The 27,389-nt window shown below is 39.8% G+C and overlaps 1 protein-coding gene and 1 long non-coding RNA gene across 3 annotated transcripts in view; one reads left to right on the top strand and one right to left on the bottom strand.

Moving 5' to 3' along the window:
- Positions 1-27,389, bottom strand: part of LOC114141842 (uncharacterized) — a 66,798-nt gene that overhangs the window by 29,892 nt on the left and 9,517 nt on the right. For both annotated transcript variants that reach the window (XR_003594914.1, XR_003594915.1), the window contains exon 2: positions 1,160-1,280. This is a non-coding gene — a long non-coding RNA (uncharacterized LOC114141842). The remainder of the gene's footprint in view (positions 1-1,159; positions 1,281-27,389) is intronic.
- cmtm8b (CKLF-like MARVEL transmembrane domain containing 8b) overlaps positions 2,941-27,389 on the top strand; it is a 38,496-nt gene continuing 14,047 nt past the window's right edge. The window contains exon 1 of the mRNA XM_028012701.1: positions 2,941-3,200. The gene's annotated coding sequence lies outside the window, so the exon portion shown is untranslated. The remainder of the gene's footprint in view (positions 3,201-27,389) is intronic.

The following is a 27,389-nucleotide window of genomic DNA, read 5'->3' as shown; positions in this document are numbered from 1 at the left end:
TCATGGTAATAAAAGTGTTTGTTTGTCACATAAACAGTTTCCAATGAGGTGCAATGCTTTCCCCCCCCACCCTCTCCTCTCTTCTGTCACCTCGTTGTTTGAACTGCGGTTATGGGGGGAAAAAAACTAATCTAATGGCGCGAGTTCTCCATGACACATCATTTCCACGCCGCTTTTCATGTTCCTCTGTTGAACTAATTATCGGAGGGGAAAACAAACAGCCCTTATATTTCCAGGCCCAAAGCCCGTGCATCCTACAGGCGCCCGGGACGCTCTCTGTGGAGACACATCTGCAGTCAGATCGCTCGCTCTGGACACACTGAAGCCATTTATCACTGTCTCCGTCGCTCTTTCAGCGGGTCCTTTAGAGGCACACACACCATCTCGAGCGGGACAAAACAGCGGACGAGCCTCTGTGATGTCCTGACTCGCTCCACTCCTCTCCTCTTCCAAAGCTCCGGCTCCGGCGCGCTGGGACCCAAAACCAACACGCACACAATGGGGCCTTGTTGGAGTCGCCCTAATGTTTCTAATGTCATGTAAATGAGACGGGAAGAGGGCAGGAAAGAAGAAGAGAGGACCGGAGCCGCGGGAGGAGGAGGCGGTGGGAGTGTTTGTGTGTCCGAGGAGGCCGCTAAGCTCCCATTACCAAAGGATTAGGCAAATGCTGCCGTTGTATCGACGCTGGTTCGACAGCGAACCGCCAACCCTAATCTCCTCCTCTCTTCTCTCTTCGACAACGCCTCGTCAACGCCTCCTCTCCTCCCTCCCTCGCTCCCTATATAGTCCCTTCCACCACCTCCTCGATCGTTTGTCGAAAAAATATTTACAGAAACTTTCTGGATCCGACTCCTCAACTCCAATTTACCGGTTTTTTTTCCTTTTCCTTTTTTTCCCCCAGTCTTGAATATCCACCCGAGCTCCAAACTCAAAAAAACACACAAATACCGCTAGACTTACTTGGTTTACAGCCAGAATAAATTTGTCTGTTCATTGATTTCTCTGACATGAGATGTGTGTGTGTGGGGGGGGGGGGGGGTGTGTGAATGTGCAAGAGGTGATCAATATTGAAAGCCAGAGTGCTTCTCTGGTTTTTGTCTGTGATGTGTTTGCCTGGAGCCTCTCAGTGAAGTGGTGACCTGCTGGCTCCTCAGCTCACCGGCTCCTCAGTTCGCTGCTCCTCGGAGCGCAGGCAGGGGGACCAGGGGCCGGTCCCTGGATGCTGTGTCCCTGAGCGCACTGGTGGCTCCTGCAGAAGGATTCACTTCTGTTTCATCCGCCTGCAGAGTGAGAAGGAAAGAGCATGTGTTATTATCTATTTGTCAGGACGGGGTCTGCATCCAAACTTCGCGCTGCATCTGTACGAGAGCCTTACGAGCCGATAACTTTTGAGTCGGAATTGCACAGATTTACTCGATCCTGGTATTTACCCAACATTAGAAAAACGAAACAAAGGTCTAGTAATCTTATTTTCTAAGATGAGAATTTTGTGGTTGGAACTACTTCTGAAGAATGTCTAAATACTCCTTGAATGTGTAGGCTAAAATCAGTATTTATTCGCTCTAAACGTGTTAATCAGTGTATTTAAATGTCAGTTAGATGTAAATGCAGACGTATTATAGCCCAGAATAACCAGCACGAAGAAAATGAGCAAGGACAGCTGGGTTTAAACTCAGAGCTAATCATTTTCTAACACAGAGCTACACAACAACACAGTTTCATATTATGCACAAGTCCAGAAGATTTGACGTTCGCCTGCGAAGGGAATGTCGAAGAATTATGGCTGGAAATCGTTATGTCTTGATGTCAAAATATTCATATAAATACCAGCCAAGTATATTTTTGCCCAGAACATTGTAACATGTTGTTATGCTGCCCCTCACGAAGCAGCGTTGTAAATCCACAATCCTCACATTAGAAAGGAGGCGTCACAATTGTTTTCTTTTTGGTCCATATCCAAATTAGGAATGTCAACAGTTTAACAAAAGGCTAAAATATAATATAATAAATAACTGTCTCTGCATTCGATGAGAACGTCTTGAAATTAAATATTATCTAGCATCTTTTCACATTGATGTAATTTGGCAATACACAGATAAAAAATGCTTTGATTTGATTGATAAAATTATTTTTAAGGACACAAATGTAATCTTGAAAGTTTTACTTCTGTGTCCTTCTAGTCTAGATGGCCACATAAAAACTTATGGCGGGCCGATTTGGCCCCCGGGCCTTGAGTTTGGCACATGTGCATTGAATGAATAAATAGTCAGTATTTCTGCCCTGCCTCCACCAACAATAATGTTACTTAAGTCAGAACGATGAGTTATGATAATTTACTTTTCACACCCTGACTGCCCATCATAAATGAAAAATATGTCCAAACAGACAATGTAAATAAGGGGGGGCAGCTGCCTTTAAGTCAGCTGAAAGGCAGCGTGCAGCCAGGAGAAGGAGAAATGTGATAGTATCAATGCTTTCCATGCATCTTTATTTCATGAAACTCAAATGACTAGAATATCTTCGGTCATTTAGTTGTCTTTCTTACACCTCTTGCTGAGGCAAGGTGTTGCTTTAAATGTGCAAAATATGAAAAAAAAAACAACACAACAACAACAAAAGAGCAACATATGTGCCATATGTAACATGCGTGAATGCAAAAACAAAGACATGCGTAATCTCTGCAGGAGTTCACGGTAACTATTCAAAACAGCTCAGGCTGAAGAATGTTGTCGAGAAAGGATGCAGCTATTCTGAGACAAACCGGCTGTGTGATGTTTGTTTCTGTGTGTGTGTGTGTGTGTGTGTGTGCGCGCGCGCGCGAGCCCGGGCTCGTGCATGTCGGGCAACACAGGTGACAGTTGCAGGAGGAACTTGGAATACTCAATTATCACATTACCCGGAGAGGCCGCGCGCGGAGCACGCGCACGTGCACGCCAGAGAGTTCGCGCGTATCTGTGGCGCTGCCTGCAGGCCCCCCGCTGAGGAGCTCAAACACACCAGCTGAGGGGGCGGCGGCGGCGGAGGCGATGGTGTTGTGGAAGGGAGGGCGGCTGGTTGAAGAAAAACACGAGGCTTGCGAGTGACATTGAGACCAAGGTTAAACACGAACCAGCAGCTCTGCAATAGGCTGCCTTGGGAACAGTAGAAGAAGAAAAGCGTCAGAAAATGCTGCAGCCTCGCCCGTCGCTTCTGGAGCCGCGGTAAGGTAACAGCTCCAGATTCTGAAGGAGCTACCCATCACTTTTTTATTATTATTATTATTAATTTTTGATTTACCCACGAATATCCTTAATAGTCTGTTTGCTGGGTTCCACTTCAATAAGCCCCAAATAGAAGGAAATGACATTTGTATCTGGAGTCAAAACGGCAGAAACTTGGGTAACAAGCTAGGTGTACATCATTTTAGAGGTCAGACTGCGGCCTAAATAAGCTACAACTGAAACAACAAACATCCAGACGAGCATCAAACCTACAAGAGGACAGAGAAATTGCCAGATTTTTTATTTTATTTTTTTGCATTTAAAGAAAAGTTCTCCAGTGTATTCATAGCAGCTTGAAAAAGTTGCTGCTGGAAGATTTGCAGTCACGCTGCTCTTATGGTGAGCAGTGAGACGCCAGAGAAAGCGCCACAGGCTGCAGAGAAGAGCGGACTCATGCTCCCTCTCTCTTCCACCTGCTGCTGCACACCTCTGGACAGCTGGCTGAAAGAAGGCTCCAAAACTTTTCCCTCGCTTATTTAAAAAAAAAAAAAAAAAGAGACAAATTTGGCTGCTCGGAAATACAGCAAAATGTGAAATGTCATTACCGATCCAAACAGTTATGATGTGGAAACTAAAAGATTTGCATTAAGCACTCTCTACATGACAACATGAAACCTTGATTAATCAAATGTCGGCTTGTGAACATTATAAGCAACTTATTTTCTTTTTGCTTAATTCTGAGTGTCGATATCAAAGTCAAAATAATCAAATGTTATGTGTCTGTACTGAATTGATATACCGTATTGCAAATACTATGTTGTGTTTAAAAAAATTTTTTTAGTACACATTCACATCATTATGTACATATTAAAAAAGAAATCATCCTACCAGATTTGCCCTCTGTGTAACAGTGGAAGCTTTTTCTGTTCAATTAGCATTAAACATGTAATAAAGAATATATTATTTCAGCAGATGTAGAGAAATATTAATAGCCTCATTTTTACAATTTATTTTAAACACAATGAAATCCACCTCATAAGGATCCATGCTTGTTTAAATGAATTGCTGAGCAGGGTAAGGTTTATTAAAGGTGGTTTTTAATGTTGATCTTAATGAGTCAATTTACATGACAACATGAAAACACTCATAGCTTTTCAAGAAAATCATATTGTTCGAAAATTCAGCTCCACTAATTATAACTATCCAGCTTTTTATAGCAAATGTAGAAAACATCTATTTTATTTAGTTACCACCTGAAATATGCTTCAAGAAACACCAAGCTGTTTCTTGAAGACAAGCCAGCATCAAGAATGATCTCAGACGCTAATAAATATGTTTTTTCTGATGCCTTCAACCAATTTTATTTGCAAATATGTTCAATTGAGTACATGTTTGAAAGAATACACTTTTTGATTTATTCGTCCACTTTATACAAAAGACTAGAGAGTTATCCTGGCTTTTTTTTTGGTTATAGTCAGACTTGCACAGAAACAAAAGAAAAAAGCAAAAAATCGAGATCAAAAGAAAGAGCGCTCCGTAAATACAAACACCTGGAATGTTCTGCAGCTAGGATAGCATTAAAACAGATTAATTCACATAAAGCATCTCATGTAAGTCATGAATAACAAATCTTTATCTTTTAGATGTATAACAGAGTCGGGATAAGACAAGAACAAAAGCTCCCGTGCATCAAAGCGGTATTTCTCTGGGATTGTACCCTTCTCTTGTAATTACCCTCTATGATAAAAACAAAACAAACTAATATAACTAATTTATGACTTTAGCTGCATTTAAGTCATTCAACCACTCCCACACATCTTACAGAAGGGATTTTATTTTTTTTTTTTCCTAAGCGTTGTAGATTTTCAAAGTTTTCATACGCGGGGTTCTTTCCGACTCCGGGGTTAGACAAAGAAGCAGAGGGTCAAGGTTCACGTGGCTAATAGCTGCTCAGGGTCAGCTTGGATACCAATCAGGTGATACGGCCTGAGTGGTGAGGCTATTTAAAGTGTAACGGGTCGAATGCTGGACTGCAGGGATGTGGGAGAAAAAACGTGTTGCACGTGTGCATGCGTTGCCATGTGTATAGAGTGTGTGACTCCACTGGTACGCTGTTGGCGGAGAGAGAATACGTAAGTTTAGCTTTGTTTCAGTACGCTAGTATCTTAATGTTTACAGTAAGTTTGCCTTGTTATACTATGGTCATTCCTCGTAAGGTTTTCAGAGTATTGGGAGATTTTTTTTTTTTCTACACAACAATGTTCCAAAATCAAGAACATGACCAATATCACAAAATAATGTCATCGTCAATGACAACAACAACAACCGTACGGCTTTCCAAAACGGGTCTAAGGTGATTTCTGACAAACATCTGCATAAGGAGACACAACATGCAGTCTGTTCCAGTGACAAGAGGTGAGACACCTTGGACAGATCAGCAGTCCATTGCAGGCCAACACAGAGACATAGGAGGACAAACAATGAGGCACAGCCCAATGCTTAGGAGCTCTTGTTTTATTTCTGCTTATTGTCTAATTGAATCAAAAAGGGTACTCTAATTAATCCTTGGGTCCAGCAGTCCAGAACCCTGCCAACGATCCTGCAGAGTGAGGATTTGATGTGTGGAACAGCAAACCAAGGCCAAGATAAATGAGCGAAAGCAACGTCTGCAACTCCAATGTGAGTTCATAAGGGGACTATTTGCACCTACATTTTTTTTTTAGATTTTTGTAAAAGTTAGAAAGCTAGTTACCACCCATCTGACGTCTACAGATGGTTTGTAATGAAGAGTCATTTTAATTCACAGTTCTTTTTACTTTTACTTGAATAACGCTGTTCTCTAAAATACTAGAATTTGCACATAACGTTACCATTTGGTTTGTCTCATCAGATAATTTTCACAAATGAAATCAGATGTTACAATCAATAAGCTACCCGGACAAAAGCAGCCTTTTTGCCAAGTAGTTTTTTCCTTTTTCTTGAGTAATCTTTTTAGGACGCTGACTTTTATTTGAGTGAAAATGTATCTTATATGAGTGACAAAGAGTATTAACTATTTTGCAGTATGAAATTTTTTGACTTTTACAGCCTGTTGCTGTTAGGTTTGCAGAAATAGTGGTTAGAGATGACCTAAATGATCATTTCTGGAGTTTGACCCTTGACGTGGCGATGAGAGGACTTAGTGTTTTTACCAATAAAATGTCATTTTTTTAGTGTTTTTTTTCTTCTTCTAAGATTGCTTACTAAATAAGATTTTGCTAAACATTCACCATCATTTGAATATATGAAGGGAGATCAACTGGGATGCTTTTTTTGCTACACAACAGTGTGCTTTTAACTGAGCAAAAAAAATGTATACATGTAAAATAAAAAATCCACAGTTGGACTTGGTTGTTGCGTGTAATAGTACTGCATCAAAAGTTTCACATCAATTATCAAACACTGGCAAAATGCTGCAAGAGAGGAAATTTCCCCATTGCTACCTGCAGGATATATGAGAAATCATTTAGATTTTAGTGAGGAGGAGAAAGATCTGCCAAGTAGAGTACATCATCACTGCTCCAGATATTTAATTTGGTATCCATATTTCATTTGCAAACCTGCATACAAATGTACGTATAAATATTCATCTTCAGACGAAGACAAAATCCTCCGCTTGGTGAGCGTGGAGCCCATTTCAAAGAGGCGCGGGCTTCGCACATCAAGATCAAGAAGTGGTCGAGGCTCAAGTCCACACCTGGGAAGCCGAGTCAGGAAGTGAGTGAATGAATTAGTGAGTGAATGAGTTAGCGGGGCTCTCGGTAGGCCTGTTTCTCTTCTGCTGTTTGGTTCTTAGTACTGTTTGTGTTAGGAATTGCTTTTAAGAATGTGTCAATTCATAGCATATTTTAAAGTTGTTGCCTCTACATGTGCCTGTTTTAACTTAAAATCTTAAATTAAACTTTTAAAAATACTTCTTATTTTTATTTTTGTAATTGAACCATCCCCATTGTGGGATTAGTTGTCACAAATGGCAGATCTTAAGTTTTAAACTGGTTTAACTGGGGTAGCATAAGGCCACTATTATGAGCTGAAGCTTTCGTTGCACATACATTTGGAACTGACCAAGGATATCACTCTTATTATTTTGGAGAATTGAAGTTATGACTGCTGGACATGAATGGATGGATAGTGCCTTTTAAAAGTATTCATGCCTCATTAATTTATTTCTCACATTATGAACATATACTTTCATGCATTTCATTGGGATTTTCTTTGACAGGCCGTCATAAAGTGGCACATAAACACAGTGCAGAAAAGCCATACTAAATCCTATATTCGCAGCATCCCACTCGCCGTGTAATTCCACAGTCAACAATACTTTTTGCCCTACAAAAGTAACACTGCACAGAAAACATGGTGGTAGCAGTAACCTGCTGTGGGACTCAATATTGGGAAGCGGTCCAGTTAGGGTGGGGTATAGGACGATCATCCTAGACCAGGAGTATCAAACTCATTTTCGTTTTGGGCCGAATCAAGATCATGAATGCTCTTAAAGGGCCGGTTGTGCCAGAATGTATTGATAAAACTTGTTCACAAACCGTTACAATATCAATAAAGTCCTAAAACTAAATATTATTGAACTTCTTTTCAGTCCCTCCAGGATTTCGTGATACTTTTTGTGATTTTTTACAATAAAAATCAAAGTTTTTTGTGGTAGTAATTTGGAAATATTTGTGCTTATTTATGATGGCAAATGTGGCTTTTTGACTATGATCTGACAGCAATTAGGGCTGAGGCAGCTGTTTAGTACAACCAAGAAAGTTTTTGACAATTTTTGAGAAAAATCTGCAATTATGTAGTAGCGCAAAAAAACTGCAGAGATTTGTTGGCTTTGCGTGAATTTCCACGATAATTCTCAAGAAACTGGAGGGACTCGTGGATACAATTTGGCAGTAATCAGATAAAAACATCATTGATTTGATTGAAAACATAATATTTAAGCACATTTAGTGTTTAGTCTAGAATCCAGAGGGCCACATAAAAAGCTATGGCGGGCCAGATTTGGCCCTAGGGCCTCGAGTTTGACACGTGTGCCCTAGACATATGGTCAGGACTTCAATGGAAATGTTTGGATCGATGCATATTTGTGTGTTAGAATGGCCTAGTTAGGGGGCGTGCCGTGGTGGCGTAGCGGTTAGCACGACCCGTATTCGGAGGCCTTGAGTCCTCGACGCGCCCGTCGCGGGTTCGACTCCCGGACCCGGCGACATTTGCCGCATGCCTTCCCTCCTCTCCTTCCCCATTCCTGTCAGCCAACGTTCGTAAAAGGGACACTAGAGCCCACAAAAAGACCCCCTGGAGGGGTAAAAAAAAAAAGAATGGCCTAGTTAAAGCCCAAACGTAAATCCATGTGACATCCTTAAAATGTTATCCATCAAATCTTGTGCCAAGACTCATGAGAGGTCAAAACATCTGTCTCTAGCCGACAATGTTACTGATAATTATCTAATTTGAGTTTAGCTGCTTCTTTTTAGTGCTCTTTGGTAGAATCACCATTTAAACTGAAATACATCTATGGTTGTGTATAAAAAAGTGAATACATTTTAAGAGGAAGAAAATAGGCCTTTCCAATGGTGTGGCTAGTTATATATTTAGGGCTTAATTGCTGATCTTTAACTATTTTGTGTGGATTTGAACCATTTGACTAAATGATCTTCATAATTACATTTTCCATAGAAAATGATTCTGTTCATATTGTTATTCACTCTCATTATCATTGCTGTTTCAGAATGCATTCGGACTGAAATCATTGAATCCAGTCAAAGTTTGTGGCTCGTAATCACAAATTTGTACCTTAGAATTTTTAAGATGAATGAAAGTCAAAAAATTAAATAAATAAATAAAAAATCCCCATGAAGTGGTAAAACAGAAAATAATCAAAAGAGCTGAAGAGCACTGAAGGAAAACGTGGAAGTGAGAAGTTGAATTCAGGTGTCCATTGTCATTCTAAACACACAGCTGTGTTTTGTTTGCGCTCATGGAAGTACGGGGGAGATTGACAGCCAAAGCTGATCTCAGCATTTTGACGATTTGGAGATGCGTCTGAATGTAAAGAGCAGACGATTTGTTTGTGAGTCTTTGTTACTCTTTTCCATCATTCGCTTTCACTTTTCCCATATATAAAAGTGAGTCCCAAAGACACTTTCCTTCTTTTTTAGGATTCTGATTCCTGCTTTTTCTTCTGCTGAAGGGGAATTCCACACTGTATAACAATCCACCTGAACAAACATCAGCCTCAGCAGCTGAGGGGCTTGATAGTATGTAGTAAGTGTTGTATGCAGTCTTTTCATCTACACCGAGGTGACTAAACTGTAGTATTTATGGGACTTAGTGAGTAAAACCCGCCACAAAGGGGAGATCTTCTGCTGTTTTGTAGTAGCTGATTCACAAACCTTTGGTTACGTCTGTGTAAGTCAGGAAATTCTAATCTGAATTTAAGACAAGCTTCTGTAATTGTTATGTCTTTCGAATCAACAGAACAGTAGAATAAAGCTGTAGCATACAAAAAAATGTCTGATTAGATTATTTTAGTGATTTTACTCTCTGGTTTTTAGTGATGTTTTTAGTTTTCCTACAACGTCGCGCATTTTACACCCATGTGAAACAGAAATAGGTACGGGTCATCCCTGCCACACCCCATCAGAAGGTTTTTCTTACTGGTTTTCTTACATTTCTTAAAAGTTAAATCATTAAACTGAGAATTTTACGTCCTTCAAAAATATTTTCCAGCAATTAGCTCACTTCATTGACTAAAAAACAAAAAAAAACAGAACTCAATCAGTCAAGATTGGATTAAACTTACTATTAATTTGTTCTTCAGGGATATATTCTATATACATCTGAGGAAATAAAAAGTCATTTTTGTACCCCGTGAATAGCCTTAAACATACCGACTATGCTTTTCATTTAAAGACAAGACAAATATGTGACTGTTTGGTGTCAACATTAGCAATTTATGTCTTTTTTGCATTAGAGATACGCAATGTTTTTCCTGCAAATTTCAAAGAGAGAAAGTCATTTCCATCTCATAACCACTGCCGGGGTAAATTGCGGTCATTTGTGAAGCTCATCTGTCACTTATTTACTTGTTTATCTCTTGGTTGTCATTCTCTCTGGCCTGAATCCATCTTACATTTAGTCTTCTCACCTAACAGCTGATCCAACAAACTCTCCAATGGTTGCTCCAGCCAACTGTGACTGAAGCAGGCGCACCTGAGTGAGGGGGGTGAGTGTGTGTGTGTGTCAGGTGTGGTGGGGTGAGCTTACTGCTAAACTGGGCTGCTTACTTCAGACTGAATGAGAGAGCGAAATGAAAATGTGTGTGTATGTGTGTTCAAGCGCATAAAGTGTGGTAACCTTTAATTTTGGCCTTGCGTAGGGAAACATCAGCGTGGGGTCAGGTGTGCTGCGTCCTGCCTAGCCAGCTAACCTGGATGGGAATGCGTGGGCGTGGGTGTGTGTGTGTGGGGAGGTCAGCTGCGGTAAAGGACCTGAGGATTTGGGGATTATCTTGGATTTATTTGGGACGTTCCCTGCTTTTCTCGGGGCAGCTACAAATTATGACGAAATGGCAGCTGAGGGTTTGTCGCTGCGAGGATGAGATTGACGTTATTAATCACAGTTTTTTTTTTTCTCCCGTTACGAACGCTCGGGGCTCAGCAGATGAATCATGTTTCCACTGAAGATCGACCACAATTCTGCTGCATAATGCAGAGTTTGTTCAACCACTCTATGACTGAACAGAAGTGTAGCCTGCAGAAACTCTTTGCAGTGCCCATAGATAAGAGTCTTTTTGTTCCTCTTTTCTGTTTACCTGCTCAGTTTACACGCAACCTGCAGCCTTGTTGCTTTATCTTCTCTCCCTTTAATTCCCCCCCAACACACACACACACAAAGACTCAAATTTCTTTCTATCCCTTTTACGCTGAACTTGATCCAAAAGCAAACTACACTTTCAAGCACCAGGGTTATTTTCCCAAAACAGGACTTGAGTTACAAACACAAAGTTTTCAGCAACGCTCCACATCATTTATATGGAAAAGCTAGGCGTGTTTGTAGCTAACGTCATAATGTAGCCCCGCACAATGTGTGCATTTGCCAGCCCGGCAATATTTATGTGGCGTTGTTCAGAGCTGTTGAGACGTGTGCTTACTAAATCCTGCATAATCCGATTTCTGTCTCACTGTAATGTTAGCAGCACATCTGGACTGGCGCACTAGACAGCCAAAAGGCCTGTGTCTGATGCTGGTGAAATTTACATTTTTAATTATGTTGTTTTTATTTGAGCTCTGCTTTAATTTTGATCATAAAAGAGAATAACACAACGCAACTGGTTAGATTGTCTGTTAATTTATTTATTTTTGTCCTGAAAGCTGGTGACTTCAGCAGGTCTTGCAGATCCAGTTGTCTTAACTCTAATCCACCACTAAACACAACTTAACTTCCTCTTGAATGCTTCTTCTAGTTGTTCAATCTCTAGTAGAGCGTCTGTTGTTATCATTATAATGGAATATAACTGCCGATAACCCAATAAACGTTTGATAACTGCATAGATAAGAAGCACTTAAAGTTGGCCTTCACATTAGATTAGTGCATTTTTTGATTTACGCATTCAGAAAAATGAAGCACACAGACATTGGGAAGTTCTTAAAAAATTAAATGCATCTCAAGGTTCATTAAAAATAATCACAGAGAAAAATGAAAAGCCGCATAGACAATACTTCATCTTAATAGGAAGTGAAGTAGAGCTTAAATGAGACGCAAACAGGTCAGTTTAATCCACTGAAAAAGTTTCTTCTGAATTAAACAAAATTAGACTCATCTGTCAGCAAATAAATAAATACATGAATAAGTAGAATGTTATTATTCACAGGTCATTTTTATTTGCGTTAAATATCTAAACAAAAATACGATTTAGATTTTTAAAATCATTTTCTTGAGTGACATTTTTTAAATTTATTTATTTTTAAAAATCTAAATATAAAAATGTAAAAAATATTTTCTTTTATTTTGCAAAAAAACATAAAAAATTGTCTTTGCTATTACGGGGTGGGCCATAAGTTTCCATACATACATAGGAGAATGTAAAATGTATATTTCTTTCATATTTCAGATACCCAAGAAGATGCGTTTGACAAAAGAGCAAAGAATTGAAAATATACCGATGGCTGGTTCGGGAAGCAGTCGCATTGTTGCACGAAACTTTTAACAGAAAACATGGAACGAGCATCACACACAACACTGTGGCAGAACTGGAAATGTTGTCCAAGACGTGCACAGAGTCCCACAAAAATAAAAACGGTTGTCCAATATAAAATGTTTATTTTTTTCTGCGTATGGAAACTTATGGTCCACCCTGTAGAATGATATAAATAAAAATATACATAAATCACCAAATAAATTAATGCACGGTGAATAGATCATGCTAAAATGTGCCTACAATCAATATTTATATATTTAGTGCAAATAGGACAAAAACAAACCAATCACTTGGGATCTTATAAGGTAACTTAAAAAAAGCTGCATTAGCTAGGCCAGTGAACTGATTAGGAGGACGACGTAATGCCTGTGTTTGCCTTTTCACGGTTTATCTCCCACAGCAGACACAGGTGCAAACAGAGAGCTAGTGTTGGATGGGCAGGGGGGGCTGCGGTGGGAGCGAGTGGCACAGGTGGCACAGAGCCCCAGCCGTGCCGAGGGCATCAGCTCGGCATGTGGCGCACAGCCAACCACGCACAGCATATGCCAAGGGGGCGAGTGGGGGAAAAAGAGGGAGGAAAGGATTTTTCTAACTACCACATGGGTCCGCAGGTCTCCTGTCTTGCACCATATGCTGCTGTCAGCATGTCTGTCTACCTGCATGCCTGTCTGTATGCCTGCCTCTTTGCCAGCTGAACAAAGTGCTGTCTGTCAGTGGTCAAACTGTGGGTGCCAAGATGACGGGCGCACGATTCGACAGAGGTTTCATCTACCTTAGACCTAAAAAGATCCTGTGTATACAAACACACTCAGACCTACATCTGTGCACTCGCACAAATGCCCACAAGTACAGTGCCAGCTTGTGTCATTATCATATTCATCAATTATGTAAACAGTTATGTGAACACAAGAGTAACGCGCGCACACATACACCCACACACACACACACCCACACACACTCACACCAATTCTCCAAAATACATGCATTTTAATGAAGTGCCGTGGGGCTAGACATGACCTCCGCATTGCCTCTGTACACATATACACACCAACACACAGGTGTTTGACATTGCATAGCTGAGGGCAGAAACCACGTCTGCATCAGGATGAAAAACGGGGAATATTTATGATTAAACGTATGAATTTGGGAGAATTATCTCGGAATAAATTCCCTGAAGTCTTCGGGAGTTTATGAAATTAAGCAGAAATGCATAAAGCCATTCAACAAAAAACAAGCAGAATGTATCCCATAATATGCGATTAAGTATTTGTTCACTAAATACTAATGATTCACCTTTCTGCATATCCTTCCCATGTTTAACATAGAGTATAGTCAGGATAGCACCAATTTATTCATGCCCATGCTGTCAGTCTGACAGAGACGCAGCACACACCTTGAGGGCTGAAAAGTTTGTCATTGGTGTGTTTCAGGCAGAGTGCGGTGTTAGTGAAATTTTGTTGTCAGACTTAATCAAACTGGTTACTGTAACCTGGTTGAGCTGCGGGCCATGAAAGTTTAGAGCTCTAACTTAGGTACATACTAAAGTTTCAGCACAATTGGATCGTTCAGGTAAGAGCTAATATTTGAAGTCTTGCATGTTGTCACCGACAGTGATGTCGGACCATTTTTTTCAGTAACGAGTAATCTAACGCGTTGCTATTTCATATCCAGTAGTCAGACTATAGTTATTTATCAAAATCATTTTGCGTTACTATTTTCTTTTGCCGTAACGCACAACCTGGAGGCTGTGGGAGGTTAAAATCCTTCTTAGAGTTTTCCAGACAATAGTGGAGCACACAAAAACATGCACAAATTACTAATGTTTTTCTTTTTTTGTACTGTATCCATTAAAAAAAATCTCCCCTTCAGTTCAACCTTATAAGTGGAGACACATTATTGATGTTACCATTATAAAATAGCTTACAATTAAGTATCGGCAAAGATCAATGTAATTTTCACATTTCACATTCGTTGTTGTTAGCAGCTGCTGAAAGTAACTAAAAAAGTTACTTTTAATGTAACTTAGTTACTTTCCAAATCAAGTAGTCAGTAATCTAACTGAGTTACTTTTTCAAGGAGTAATCAGTAATCCGATTAAAGTTACTTTTTCAAAGTAACTATGCCATCACTGGTCACAGTTATGTTTTACTCACATCGTTACCACATAGGGTTGCCACAATACTAAAATTACCAACCTGAATACTAAAATAATTCCCAATATCAGTTTAAATGCTGTGCATATTTTTTGTCTTTACATAACGCTTCTTTAAAAAGAACATCCGAGAATACAATCAATCATTGTAGTATGATTGATTGTATTGATTGATTATGACTATTATTTTTCTTTTTCCAAACTAAATCTTTAAAACAAATTTTGAGCTCTTGGCCATGTTCATCTGGTGAAATAACATATATTTCCTGGTTAAATTCCAAAAGGCACAGTACATCAACATACAAATAATCCTCAGGTTACCCAAACCAATGTGAGGTGAGCAGTTTAGCAGGCTTGTAGTACAAAAACAATTTAATTGAAAGTGCAACATATGCAATATTGACATCTGTTTCTTTTAGCACAACAGAGTACTTTGGATTCAGTTGAGCAAGTAATAGGAAAATGCATTCCCTAACATATGTGGTTAGCAACAGCCTTGCACAATTTCTGTGTTTATGGTCATTTTGCTTCATATTTTCTCCAAAAATCAACTGGAGTCTGTATTTGTACATGTGAGTACCAAACCAACAGGGCTGTGTCCAATATTTTCAGTAGGAATATGAATGAACTACTATAGATGAAATGAATGAATGAAGATATTGATTATTTTTGACAACTTTATTATCAGTCAAGTTGTCAAAGTCGTTGCTGCTGGATCTGTGGGTGTTTGACTTTCCCCCCTTTGATTTGTTAATTCTTGGATCCCTTGCTCAGCCTCCTCTCAACCTGTTTGTTCTCTGTCTCAGCTGTGACTCCCTCACCTGCAGCCCATGCCATCATTCACCTCCTCCTCTGTGTATTATTGTTCTCTGGTTTCATTGTGCCTCGCTGGCTCTTTCGGTGATGCAACCCATTTTCCCTGGTCGCTTCTCTGCTATAAGATCTGCAAGATTTCAGTATTTGTTTATCAAAGAAATGCGTCATAATCATCCCAAACTCCAGCCTGCATGTTTTTAAATTACTTTTTAAATCGTTGTCAGGTTTAGTATTAACCAGTGAAGTAATAAAAATAAAAATAGAATAATGAATCAATGTTATAGAAAGTCTGCAACCCAAACAGATCTTTAGAACTAGCGATGCTTTTAATGATAATTTTACAGCGCAAGGTATCGCAGACTTCCACTTTTGTCCCCATTAGTAGCTCCTTTGCTGCTGAAGTCAGTCATTTCCATCTAAACTCTGTTGTAAAGCTGCTGTTAAATAAATAAATATAAAATAAATAAAACCTGATATTTGTTTCTTCTCCAGTTTCTTTCTGGAGAAGGAACCAAATGATTAGCAGTGTCAGACTGCATTTTCAGCTTGGCTTTGCCACCCAATGTTCATTACCATTTTGACATTTGCAATCAAAGACTTTCCTGAGACACAGAGTTGCTAAAATCCATCTCAAAATGCCAGAATATATAAGAACAATGGTCCTGAATGTCTATGCGGTGACAGAGTAATGAGGAGACAAAGAGAGACAGGGCTTTCAGTGGCCTCTCCTATTTGCTGACTAATGAGGGAATAATTGAGTGCAGTCGTCTCCCTGATTAGAGACAGGCTGGGCCTCGAAAGAGACAGAAAGACGGGAGTCAGGTCTTTCTTTCTCTATGCTTTATCTTTCAATCTCCTATCCTCTCCACCCTCTACTGGACAGATACTTATCGCACCAGATACTAATTTCTACTCATGCGCGTTATCCCCTACGCATGCTGTCACACACTGGTACTGATTGCTGAAACAATACATAGCTCCGTCTGACAATAGCAGCAGCATAATTGGCCCAGAGGACACAGGCAATGACATTAGCAGCACAGAGCACAGGGGAAGAGGAACGGCGGAGCAGGCTCGTGATTTGGTTAAGAAAATTAAAGAGCAGCCAGAGAAAGTCTCGTTTTGTCAGCAAACATCCTCCCAGACTGATGTGTCCCTAAAGAGGAAAGTGTGAATCCAAAACAGATGTTTTGACTTTTATCGGTCAGAAGAAAAAAGCCGCGCACACCGAAATGACTTAAGAGTTGTATGCAGAAAAAAGATGAACAACTGTGATGCAAAACATCATTTCATATTAAAATAAAAAAGAGCAAGAATTACTCAAGGAAAAAAAATAAATAAATAAAATAAAAACCAATTTGCATAGCTGTTCAGGTGGGACTCACAACATGCATATTCTAATTTATTCTTGATTTAACATTTTATACATATTTGTAGGCATTTAAAAACGTTAATTTAGTTTCCATACGGTGCTAGGTCTAAAGAAGGTGAAGATCAAATATCAAAAGAGGTGGATAGCAGAGTGATTATACACACCTCTCACTGTTGCTTTAGGTAAGAGGTTGAGACCTCTCATCTGTTCACATGGGGGCTGGAGCTTGTGGAATATTAATGTATTTTAGAGGCAAACATGAGCTTGGCCTAATTTGGTTCATGAAAAGGACAGCTATCCCAAACACCCCAGCAAATCTGCAACTGGATAAGAAAATAGTCAAGTTTTAGCAACGGTCCAGTTAAAGTAAAGGTAATGGTAATGATAATTCTATTTTCACCAATGGGAAATTAGTTTGCAGCATGTCCACATATCAAACAACACATGGATTACACACAGACAAAACAGAAAAGCCAAAGTTCAACCATTCAACATCAACAAAAATGCAACATGCAGTAGCACCAACTTCTGGTGCTCATTTTAAGTTATTGAGCAAAACAGTAGCCATTGCTGAGAAGGAAACTTTATGTCTCTTGGTCTTCACAGCTGACATTTCATACCGACGACCAGAAGGAACCAGCAGAAACTCTCCATGGAGATGATGGTTTCAGCGTAACCTGACACAATGTGCCTCTTACCAGCCACTTAATCCAGATTACCCAGAATAGTTTTGTTGATCAGAGACAGATTTCTGTACCACGCAAAAACACAAACCAGAAAAGAAGCTCATTAAGACTTTTGTTATCATGTGTGAAATGACGACACATCAAAACTCTGTTTCCTTAAGAATCACCACTGCTGTTGGACCTTTTTTTTTCTGTGCAAACAAAATGTGGTTCAAAGTGACTAATATTTGAACAAACCCCAAATAATAGTCATTTTCCACCAATTCAACGACGCCCTCCAATTACTACTGTTGGTGCAGGATGGTGTGGCGACTTCCAAAAGTCGATTATCATTTCTTTTTAGTTTTCAGAGTACGGATTTTCCAAAGTGACTCATCACACCCCAGGAAGTCTACACTTGATTTTAAATGCTGTGGTAGGTATTGAAACAAATGTCTGCAAACCTTAATGCAGAGAACAGGATGTCTTCTGAACATTTCTCATTTTTTGACTTGAGAGCCTGATAAGTCATGGAGGAAACAAATGAATGAAGTCGTTGCTGCAAACAGTTGGTGTGACAAGCTGTTGAAACATGAGGTGGACTGTAGGTACCCGTAAGCATCCTGTAGGTGCCCCTGTGGGCAGCTGTCAGGTGCCCTGTACTGGACCACTGATGATTGGCATTAGCTGCCCTTCGACTCGTGGCACACACTTGCCTTCAGGCGAAATTCTTACAGCCATAATCTTGTAATCAGTGTGTGATGTTGACTACGAATAAAGTACATCCTGATGTATCTATTTTTGAAAACAAGTGGTTTCACCATGAGAAAACAGTGGAAAGGCAGTGGAAGCTGTAAAAGAACCGAAACACAGATCTGTCACGAGTTTGCCAAACTACAGAAAAGGCAGGAGAAAGTCTTGGTAGCTAAGCAGGGTATAAAGATATTCAAGTGAGATTCCAGAAGAAGCAAGATCTCCCGATCACGGAGGAGAGGAAGGTGGGAGTGAAAGGTTTAACATTTATCATCGTGTTCCCGTCAATCACGAAACGCATTTTCTCACGCGGTACCGAGCTGAAACGACGAGTCTCTTCTCCGTCCCGACACATTCGTTGAGATAGATAATTATTCAGCTGCTAAATAATTTGTAAAAAAAAAAAAAAATTAGTCTGCGAGGCAGAGAGTGTCAGAATGGAGACGCTCTTTTAACCACGTCATTCATTTCTAACATCCCAGGTTTTCCCTCCACGGACCGCGGCACGAGGACAACAACAGGAGGCGCTCGTGCTGGAACGGATACGTGAACCGCAGCCCGAGTTTCGCGAGAAAAAAAAAGATTGCTGCTCTTTCCTCTCTCGGCCTGTTTGAAGGGCTGCGGTGTCTTTCACACGTTCCCCTCAGCGTTTGTCTCTTGTGATCCGCGAAAGTGGAGAAAAGTGGAAGCGCGCACACATAAACAAACACGCACAGAGAGCCCCGACAGCGCGGCGCCTGGAGCCGCGGTGCAGTTCGCGAGCGAAGGCGTGGGTGCGTGCGTGCGTGTGTTTGTAGGACGGGTGCCAATCTTGGCATGGCTGGATGCCGGACTGAGGGCCTCCTGAGAGGGGACCAGGGGCACAACAAATTGGCACGCTACACTTCGCAGTCCCACCTGCGTGTGTTTTTCGGCGCCCGTGTGTCTGTGCGGAGAGCAAGCCGATATTAATGTGTGTACCTTGTGTGTGTGTCTGTGCCCATTTCCGTGGTGAACGCGCCGTTGTGTTTTTTTGTGGAACCTTCTGGCTGGGAGCAGCATCAGCTGTGGATGCGATGAGGGAGAGAGGGCTCCTTTCCCTCCGTCTTGTTTTGATCAATCTTTCTCCACCGTTTTTCACTCTGCTCGGCTCACCTCTCCCTCGTAGCCTTCACCCACCCAGACTTGTTCTTGGCTTACTTTGAGCCCTTTCACATGTTTATTTTTCATAAACTCATAATTTGCACATTTCATCCGAAGCAGAAGCCTCTACCTCATAAACAAGCTCCCCTGCAAGGAAAAATGTATTTATACTTCAATATCTGCATTTAACAAAAAATAAATCCTAGAGAAAGAGAGAGAGAGAAAAAAGTCAATCAGGTGTTTGTTTTCCAGTTCTTTGAGTATTTCTCAGTCTCTCTATGGCTTAAGAGTGAAGATGCAAATATTTTTAAACAAGTAAGAAATATTCACCAGCAAGGCTTAAACAGCTAAACTAGTTTCAATAAAATTTTCACAGGAGCAAAAATCTTACTCTTGCATTTATCCACAAGCTAATCTTGGTGCTGCAGAAGTACTCACACACATTATTTTACACTTTGACACATTTCAAATTTGAACTTTAACATAACCTGCTATGGATTTTATGTGTTAGACCGAGACACAAGGTTTGCATATTGAGGTTTACAAAAGATAACATTTGGCTTACAGGTAATTCCAAAGCAAGTCGTCTGAAAATGTGGTGGGTGTTAATATTTTCTCCAATTCGAGCAAAACTTTGTAGAATGTCTTTTTACTGCAATCACACCTGCAAGCTCATACAAATACATTCTCCTTTGCAAGAGGGTTCAAGTATGGATGGAGAGCACGTGTGAACATCAGCTTACAGTTAATGCATAAAGTATCTACTGGGTTTCCATCCTTAAGTTGACTGGGCCATTCTGGACCATACATATCCATATACAGCTCTGGGAAAAAAAAAATATTGTTTCTAAATGAATATGAATTTGTTTTCTTTGCATTATTTGAGGTCTGAAAGTGTTGCATTTTTTTCATTATTTTGACCATTTCTCATTTTATGCAAATAAGTTCTACATTTTTGCTTGGAACTTCAGAGACATGTTGTCAGTAGTTCACAGAATAAAAGAACAATGTTCGTTTTACTCCGACATATACCTATAAAGAGTAAAATCAGAGAAACTGATGACTTAAAGCGATCTCTTTAACTTCTTCCAGAGCTGTATGTTTGGGCTGTTGTAATGCTGGCAGGTCAACTTTCTTCCCTGTCCAATGAGTTTTCCAGCCTCTGACACATTTTCTTGTTGTCCAGACTTTATCTCCTCCATCTTTTCCACCATCCACTAGCAGCTCACTGTGGATCTGGTGTGTCCAGGGGAGCTTAGAGAACAGGATCTCTTCAGATCTTTAGTGCCTTTCCCACACAGTGGTGACAACGCTGTCCACTCTTAAGACTGACTGTCATTACAGTTTATTTAGAACCAAGTGGACCTAAATGGTCCTCTCTATGGATAATCTCCTGGACTGAAGAATTTCCCATTACCTCCTACTGTCCACAAGATGCAATCCAAAACGTTCTTACTGGTTCTAAGAAAGCCCATAGCAGGATTATACAACATCTACTCTGTACCCAGGGACTACACCATGTCTCACAAAGCAAAATCCTCATTATAAAGCATCATCAGGCTTCATTATTTGGGCAGCTAGAAGCTGTTCCTTATTATCATTTTATAAATCAATGAGTTTGAGTGTTTAATTACCAAAATGTATGTTTTGTTTTTACTTCCTGACTTCTTAATGTCAGAAAAGCCATTCACTACGTCACTGTCTTACTCGCTTTGTTTTTCTTCTCCAAATTATATCATTAAAGACTGACCTTTACAAAAGGACATTCCCTTTTCTTTATTTTCAAAGTTGAAAATATTGGTTTTCTCTGTTGTACACTGCTCTTTATTATGTATTGCAACATAATTTTATTCACTATTCTGTCTTCTTCAAATCCAAAGGTGGCTGCAGACCAGTTAAAGTCTTTAGACTGTGGGAGAAACCCTAAATATTTGGGAAACACCCAAGTTTTCATGGCGAGGGCATGCAAAGCCTGCAGAGAAAGGCTTTTAAACTGGAAACTTTTTGTTTTGAGGCAAAATAATAACCCCTTAACCCCGAGCGCCACCCCGTCTCACAGTGCAACTACATGTCTAACGATCCTTGAAGACTGAGAGAGTCCTCAACTACAGATAAACTTCCACTCCTGGTGTTTTTGTCTTTTCCATGAGACCTTTCCATTGTCCATTACAATGTACTTTATTCTTTAACTGAATTATTCTCTAAACTACATCAGTCCAGAATGGCATCGTCCTCGTTGCTTTCCACCCACATTCTGCCCACAGTGTTTAAAAAAAAAAAATCAATGAACCGACCAAATTTCTTGGACGTTACACACCAGAGATGTGCAACGTTGCCATATAATAGTGATCTGCAGAGCTGTGAAAAAGTATCTGGCACATCACAGAATTTCATGTTTTCACTTTTAATCCTCATCCTAAATTTTTTTCTCATCAGAAATAATAATATAAGTTCTCTTGGTGAAAATATCTGGATTCAAGACATGAGTATTTGTTACAGTCCAGACTTTGCAATCTAATTACTTTCTTCAGGTTGCCCAGGTCCTGAAGCAGCACTGCATCTCCATGACCATCACATTAAATGATAATCAGACTGATTTTTGGTCAATGTGATACGGACCTTTTTGGTTAGGTGCCGGTTTTACCTTGGAGCTCGTCTGTCAATGCAACGATGCCCAGTCCCTTTCTTATAGATCGTCTTTGTTAAGAGCATCCATAAAAGACCCAACCTCCTGTATTAGTTGTGGATGTCCTCTTGGAATAAATGTGGTAGGCAAGCAAATCCGCGGGAAGTTCCTCACCATTTGATATTTTTTTCCATTTGTGGAAAAAATGACTGTGCCAAACTTATCGTCTGTTCCCAATTGCTTTTTTTTTATTAGGACATACTGTGTTGCTTTTTTTAGGTCCTAATTCAAGTAGTTAGACAGACAGTAAATAAGTAATCTCTTGATTTCTGCCTGATTCTGTGTTCAGGCCTGGGTTTGGCTTGTGGAACTGATGTCAATACTTAAAATATGGTTATACACAGAATGAATTAACAGGATTTTTATTCTTGCAAAATTAAATAACCTTTTGTTTATTATGATCTAAATAAAAAAAAGAAAATGCAAGGAAGAAATTACACTGTAAAGGTGTAGTTTCTTCTTCGGTGTTGTATCCTGGGGAAACAATACTGTATATCTTTAGCTATCTGGATGTAACTCTATGTAAGATATGTAAAAAAACATAGCATAGCTACTCTGCAGGGTTTTCATGAAACAAATAGTAGACATCTGAACCTTTTTTTTTCTTTTGCTTGACAAGGTGTTAAAAATATGGATGCTTAAAACAAAACTCCCTTAACAGAGAGTTTCTTAATGAAGACGAGAAAGAGCAAAGGGCCAAGACATGAAAGATTTAATCTCTGAGGCAGAAAGGAGCAGTGTGCACTTAGAGTCAAAACCCTTGTCCTGCAGCTTAGCTTCCATGTCAGCAACAGTTACAATCATTTACTAAGTCTGTGCCAGAAAACAAACACAAAAGAAATAAAAGGGATCTTGCTCATCTGTTATTGTTTGGCCGATAAGGTAGCGAATTGTACGATTTTTGGAATCGTGTTTTGATAAATATTCCCCAAAAGTCACTTTATATGTCGCCAGGCCAGCTGAAGGTGTTTTACCTTGTATCCAAGGACAAAAGTTTTTTATTCTGGAATAGTCAACGTCAGACGCGTTGAGACCAAGGACAGCTAAACTTTATTCGGATCCAAACTTTCACTAAAGATTTAAAGTCCTGCTGTTTTTCTAAATCTCAAAATCCTAAAAATCTAGAGGATGCAAAGAGGAAGACCGACGCCAAGAGCCGAGTGAAGGACAGAGGGCAGGGAGATCAAGAGAGAGGGGAGATCTTCAAGCAATCAGGCGCTCTGATAATCTGTGGGTTCAAAAGAGGGGAATGTCATTGATCTCCCTGAGGACAATGCCATGCAGAGCCCTGTCTTCAATGCTAGCCACAAGCCCAGAAAATAACCCTTCAACCCTGCACCCACTCACACAAAGCCAGGCCCTTTGGTTGTGACTGTGAAAAGAATGGAGTTCCTACTCAGTCAGCTTGAAGCCTTGTGAGTTTACCAGGCCCAATTACAAGAAATACACCAGCAGTCTGCAGCATTCATATTTATTCCTGACTAATAACATAAATAGAGATATTGATACAGGATGGTCAAGGTGTTACATAGTCCTCATCGTCCACCCGTTGATAATTTTGATCATTTGTCTCATTTATTTCAATAAGGTTCTTTTACCTACATCTATTAGAGCCTCGCAAACACAAAGGCGGCTCTAAAAGTCCAATCTACTCATTATCTGATAAACTACTTCAGCACGCTGCTTGCTAAAAGTGGTGCAACTAAAGTGCTATCCAGTAAACAATAGTGGCACTGTATCTTACTTTCTAAATATATTGGTGTCATTTATGCTTTTAAAAAAAGGTTCAAACGACAAAGGTAACAACCACACTGTTAGTTTTGGGGGTTTGCAGAAATGATCAACTAGAGTTCACTGTTGTCATGATAACTCAAAAATCTTAGTGCACTAGATGTTTACCTATGTCAGAGACATAGTAAACATTTACTTAATTTTCTAAAAGTCTAATAAAAACTGCAAAATGCAAGATATTATAAAGCAAAAAAAAAGGTAAATAAAACTGAAATATATTAAATGTATTTTGTCACAGTTATTTATTATTCTTTATTTACCTTTTTACAATAATTGTATTTCCTACTACAAATAAACTTCAACATTTAAAACACACAGAAAAATGATTGGTTTGTAGCAAACTAACACATTACAGGGCACTCATTAGTAACACAGTGCCTTGCAAAAGTGACATTTTTCACATATCGTCACATTACAATCTTTAACTCCAGTCTATTTTGTTGGGATTTTAGTACCTGAATGTAAATCTTAGCCAAAGGAGGACATGTATACATTTCAAAATGCTTTCCAAACAAAAATCTAAATAGTGTAGTTTACATTTGTATTCATTCCCTCTAACTAAATGCTACGTAGAAACATCTTTTGGTGTCACTGAACTATTAAAATCTTCAAATCTTGCTTCAGATTCTCAAATGGATTTAGGTCTGGACTTTGATTGGGCCATTCTGGCATTTGAATATGCCTTGATATCCACATTTAGGTTTACTATCTTGTTGGAAGATAAATCTCTCTCCCAGTCAACAGCTGTAGTTGTAGATGTGTCACCAGACACAGAGATACATGCGGGTTTCTACATGTTGCTGTGCACGCAAATATTTACACCCTGTCCTGCCATTCCCAATACACAGGCAAGAGGAGAGGAGAAATTTTTAAGGACGAAGAAAAAGACAAAAGGAGGAACACATTGAGACGCACACACGCACAACCAAAGCGTGATAATGGTGACATTTTCAGTGCGCCCGTGTCTGAGTGCGGCTGGCTGATGGCCCACAGAGATGGCCTTTAGAAGAGTGACAGGCCAAAATTACCATCAAGAGCCAGCAGTATTAACTCTACATTTTACATAAGCGGCACACACTCTCAAACACACACAGTCCTCGCCTTTATTACAGCTCTATGTTGAGTTCAATAGCCTCATAACCTCTGTGCTAGAGAGATGAGATTGCTCTCTCCTTCTCTGCTCACCTATCTTTCCCGCTCTCATCTTCCCTTGCCTCCATTTTCCGCTCCACTCCGCTGGACAACCCCATCTCCGTCTGCCCCGCTCCTATCGGCTTTTACAACTCTTCTTCTCTTATCTGTTTCTCCACCACATCTCTCCAAATTCCATTCTGCTATTTCTTCTATTCTGTTCCTCAGACGTAACTTTACTAAAAACGAATCGAAGTGCATGTATCTAAATTTGCACAAAGCCATTTTGGAAACAACACAAAGGTTTTCAGCAGTAAAAAAAACATGGAACAGATAACTGCATTGCTTTTTGACAGAAGACGTATTATTGGACGTTTCTCTAAACCACTCAAGGTCAAAATCATACAGGAGCAAACATACACATACATGGCCACAGGTATTTGATTAAATATCGCTCAGCAAGTGGCACCCCGAACACAAATGTTTTGTAGACATCAACAAGCTTCCTGTACAGCTCTGGTTTGATATTTTAACTCTTCTCCTGATAGAATTGGTAAAGTTGATATAAATTTCGGGTTTTCTTGGAACGATTCAACTGGACTGAGTTGAGGGCCTTTCCAGAAACTCGATGCTTGTCAGCTCTTTGCATCCTTAAACCAGTTCTGTTGTGTATTTTGGATCATTTCCTTGCTAATTGTGTACAAATATCGAGGCGTTACAACCACAAACCCGGGGGATTTTATGGGATAGACCAACACAAACACACATGCCTACTTTTCTGAAGAAAAGCAGCACACACCGCTTTAGTAGTGGGGATGGTGTGTGCAACTGGGTACAACTGTTGCACACACCAACTGTTGTACGTTTGCCCAGTTGTAAACGTGGCTCTAGCGTAAAAACACTTTGATGCATGACTGGAAAAGTGCTATGTAGTTTCATTCAATTTACCGTGCCATATACTGTATAACTTGTGACTGTTAAGGAAATATGGATATTGTTGAGTGTTTAATATGGCTAATCTCATGCTATGTGCGTTTAAGAGATAAACATTCCTATTTGGACAAATGTTAAGCAGAGATAAACATTCTCCTGGCAGGGCTGTAACTTAGAGCAGCCACAAAACACTATTCTCTTGAAAGGCGTTAAATTAGCAGGCCATAAATAATATCTTCCCCTGCCTAGAGGTCGGAGGTTGGGGGTTTCCCAGGGGCTCTGAGCTGCAACTGGAGTTGATCACAGATTTCGAATCTTGGAAACATCTATGTTTAATTTCGGATACACCTTTTAAATATTGTTCGTGATAAGGCAAAGATTCAAATCTTGGGAGATGCTGAGTCCAAAGGAGTAAAATAGGTTTTGTGAAATTAACTTATAACTTTAACAACTAAAATGACTCTTGAGTTTTGTCATTAAAACTTAGGGGAAGGTTTAAGTTTTTCCAAGGTGGCTCTCAGTTGGTCAACAGGAGGAACGCCTTCTTTGCATATATTAAAATACGGAAACACCTCTTTGGTATAAGATGACATGTAAGGAGGAAAATAGAGAGAGTTTTTTCCATTTTTCTCCACGTGGGCGCCTTTGTCTGTCTCTGTGTTTGTGTGTGTCTGTCTCCCTTGTGTGTCTGTTATTTTGTGATAAAATGCATATCTCTGTACCTCTGCAGCTTTGTTAACTGATTCATGCGTTGCTTTGTATGAATTAAACTCTGTGATCTGTGACGTCAACACGCCGTGTTGTGGTTTCGCTTTACAGCTGCGCTGCTCGCCGAGAGGATCCGGCTGTTTTAAGGAAGATACGAGCCAAACGTTTTGTTCAAAGTTTTAATAAATATTTCTTCCTTTACATGACTAATGAAGAATAGGAAGTTTAGGATTTTCTTTCGACAAGAAAAGCCAAATTCGTGATGTGCAGACCTCGATAGCTGCCCTGTTGACACTTTCATGAGCAATGGATCTCTGAAACTCATAAAGAATTTTGGTAGACCTTCATTCTCCCTCCCTGCTCAATGTTTGCCTCCCAGTTTGAGGTGAGTTTGGGTTGGACAAAGCTTTTCATAACCTAATCTTGTGTAATATTTAGGTTAGGTTTATCCCTGACTAGTCTGCATGAAGTTCTTGGCCCTCATAAGGCGGTTTGTTTACTAATGTTCTCCAACAAAGATGAATTAATACTGGGAATAAATTAGACATAGGTTTACTCTTTTTATAGGCTATGTGATTTCTGAAGGGAACTGGTTACACTCGGTTTTATTTAGGTGCATCAGAGTAAAATGGGCTAGATTCAAATGTATGCAATACGCTTTCTATTTTTATGTTTTTTCAAGCTGTCATTTTTTCCCCACTTTATAGCCATGCCACACTTTGTGACATTCTATCACATTAAGTCCCAAGTTTGTGGCTTTCGCTTAACAAAATGCGGAAAGGTTTGCGGCGTAGGAAGAATTTCGCTGATAGATCTTGT

The sequence above is a fragment of the Xiphophorus couchianus genome, chromosome 3 (genome assembly GCF_001444195.1).
Source record: "Xiphophorus couchianus chromosome 3, X_couchianus-1.0, whole genome shotgun sequence".
Taxonomy (NCBI): Eukaryota; Metazoa; Chordata; class Actinopteri; order Cyprinodontiformes; family Poeciliidae; genus Xiphophorus; species Xiphophorus couchianus.
This window is presented reverse-complemented; position numbering and strand designations above follow the sequence as displayed.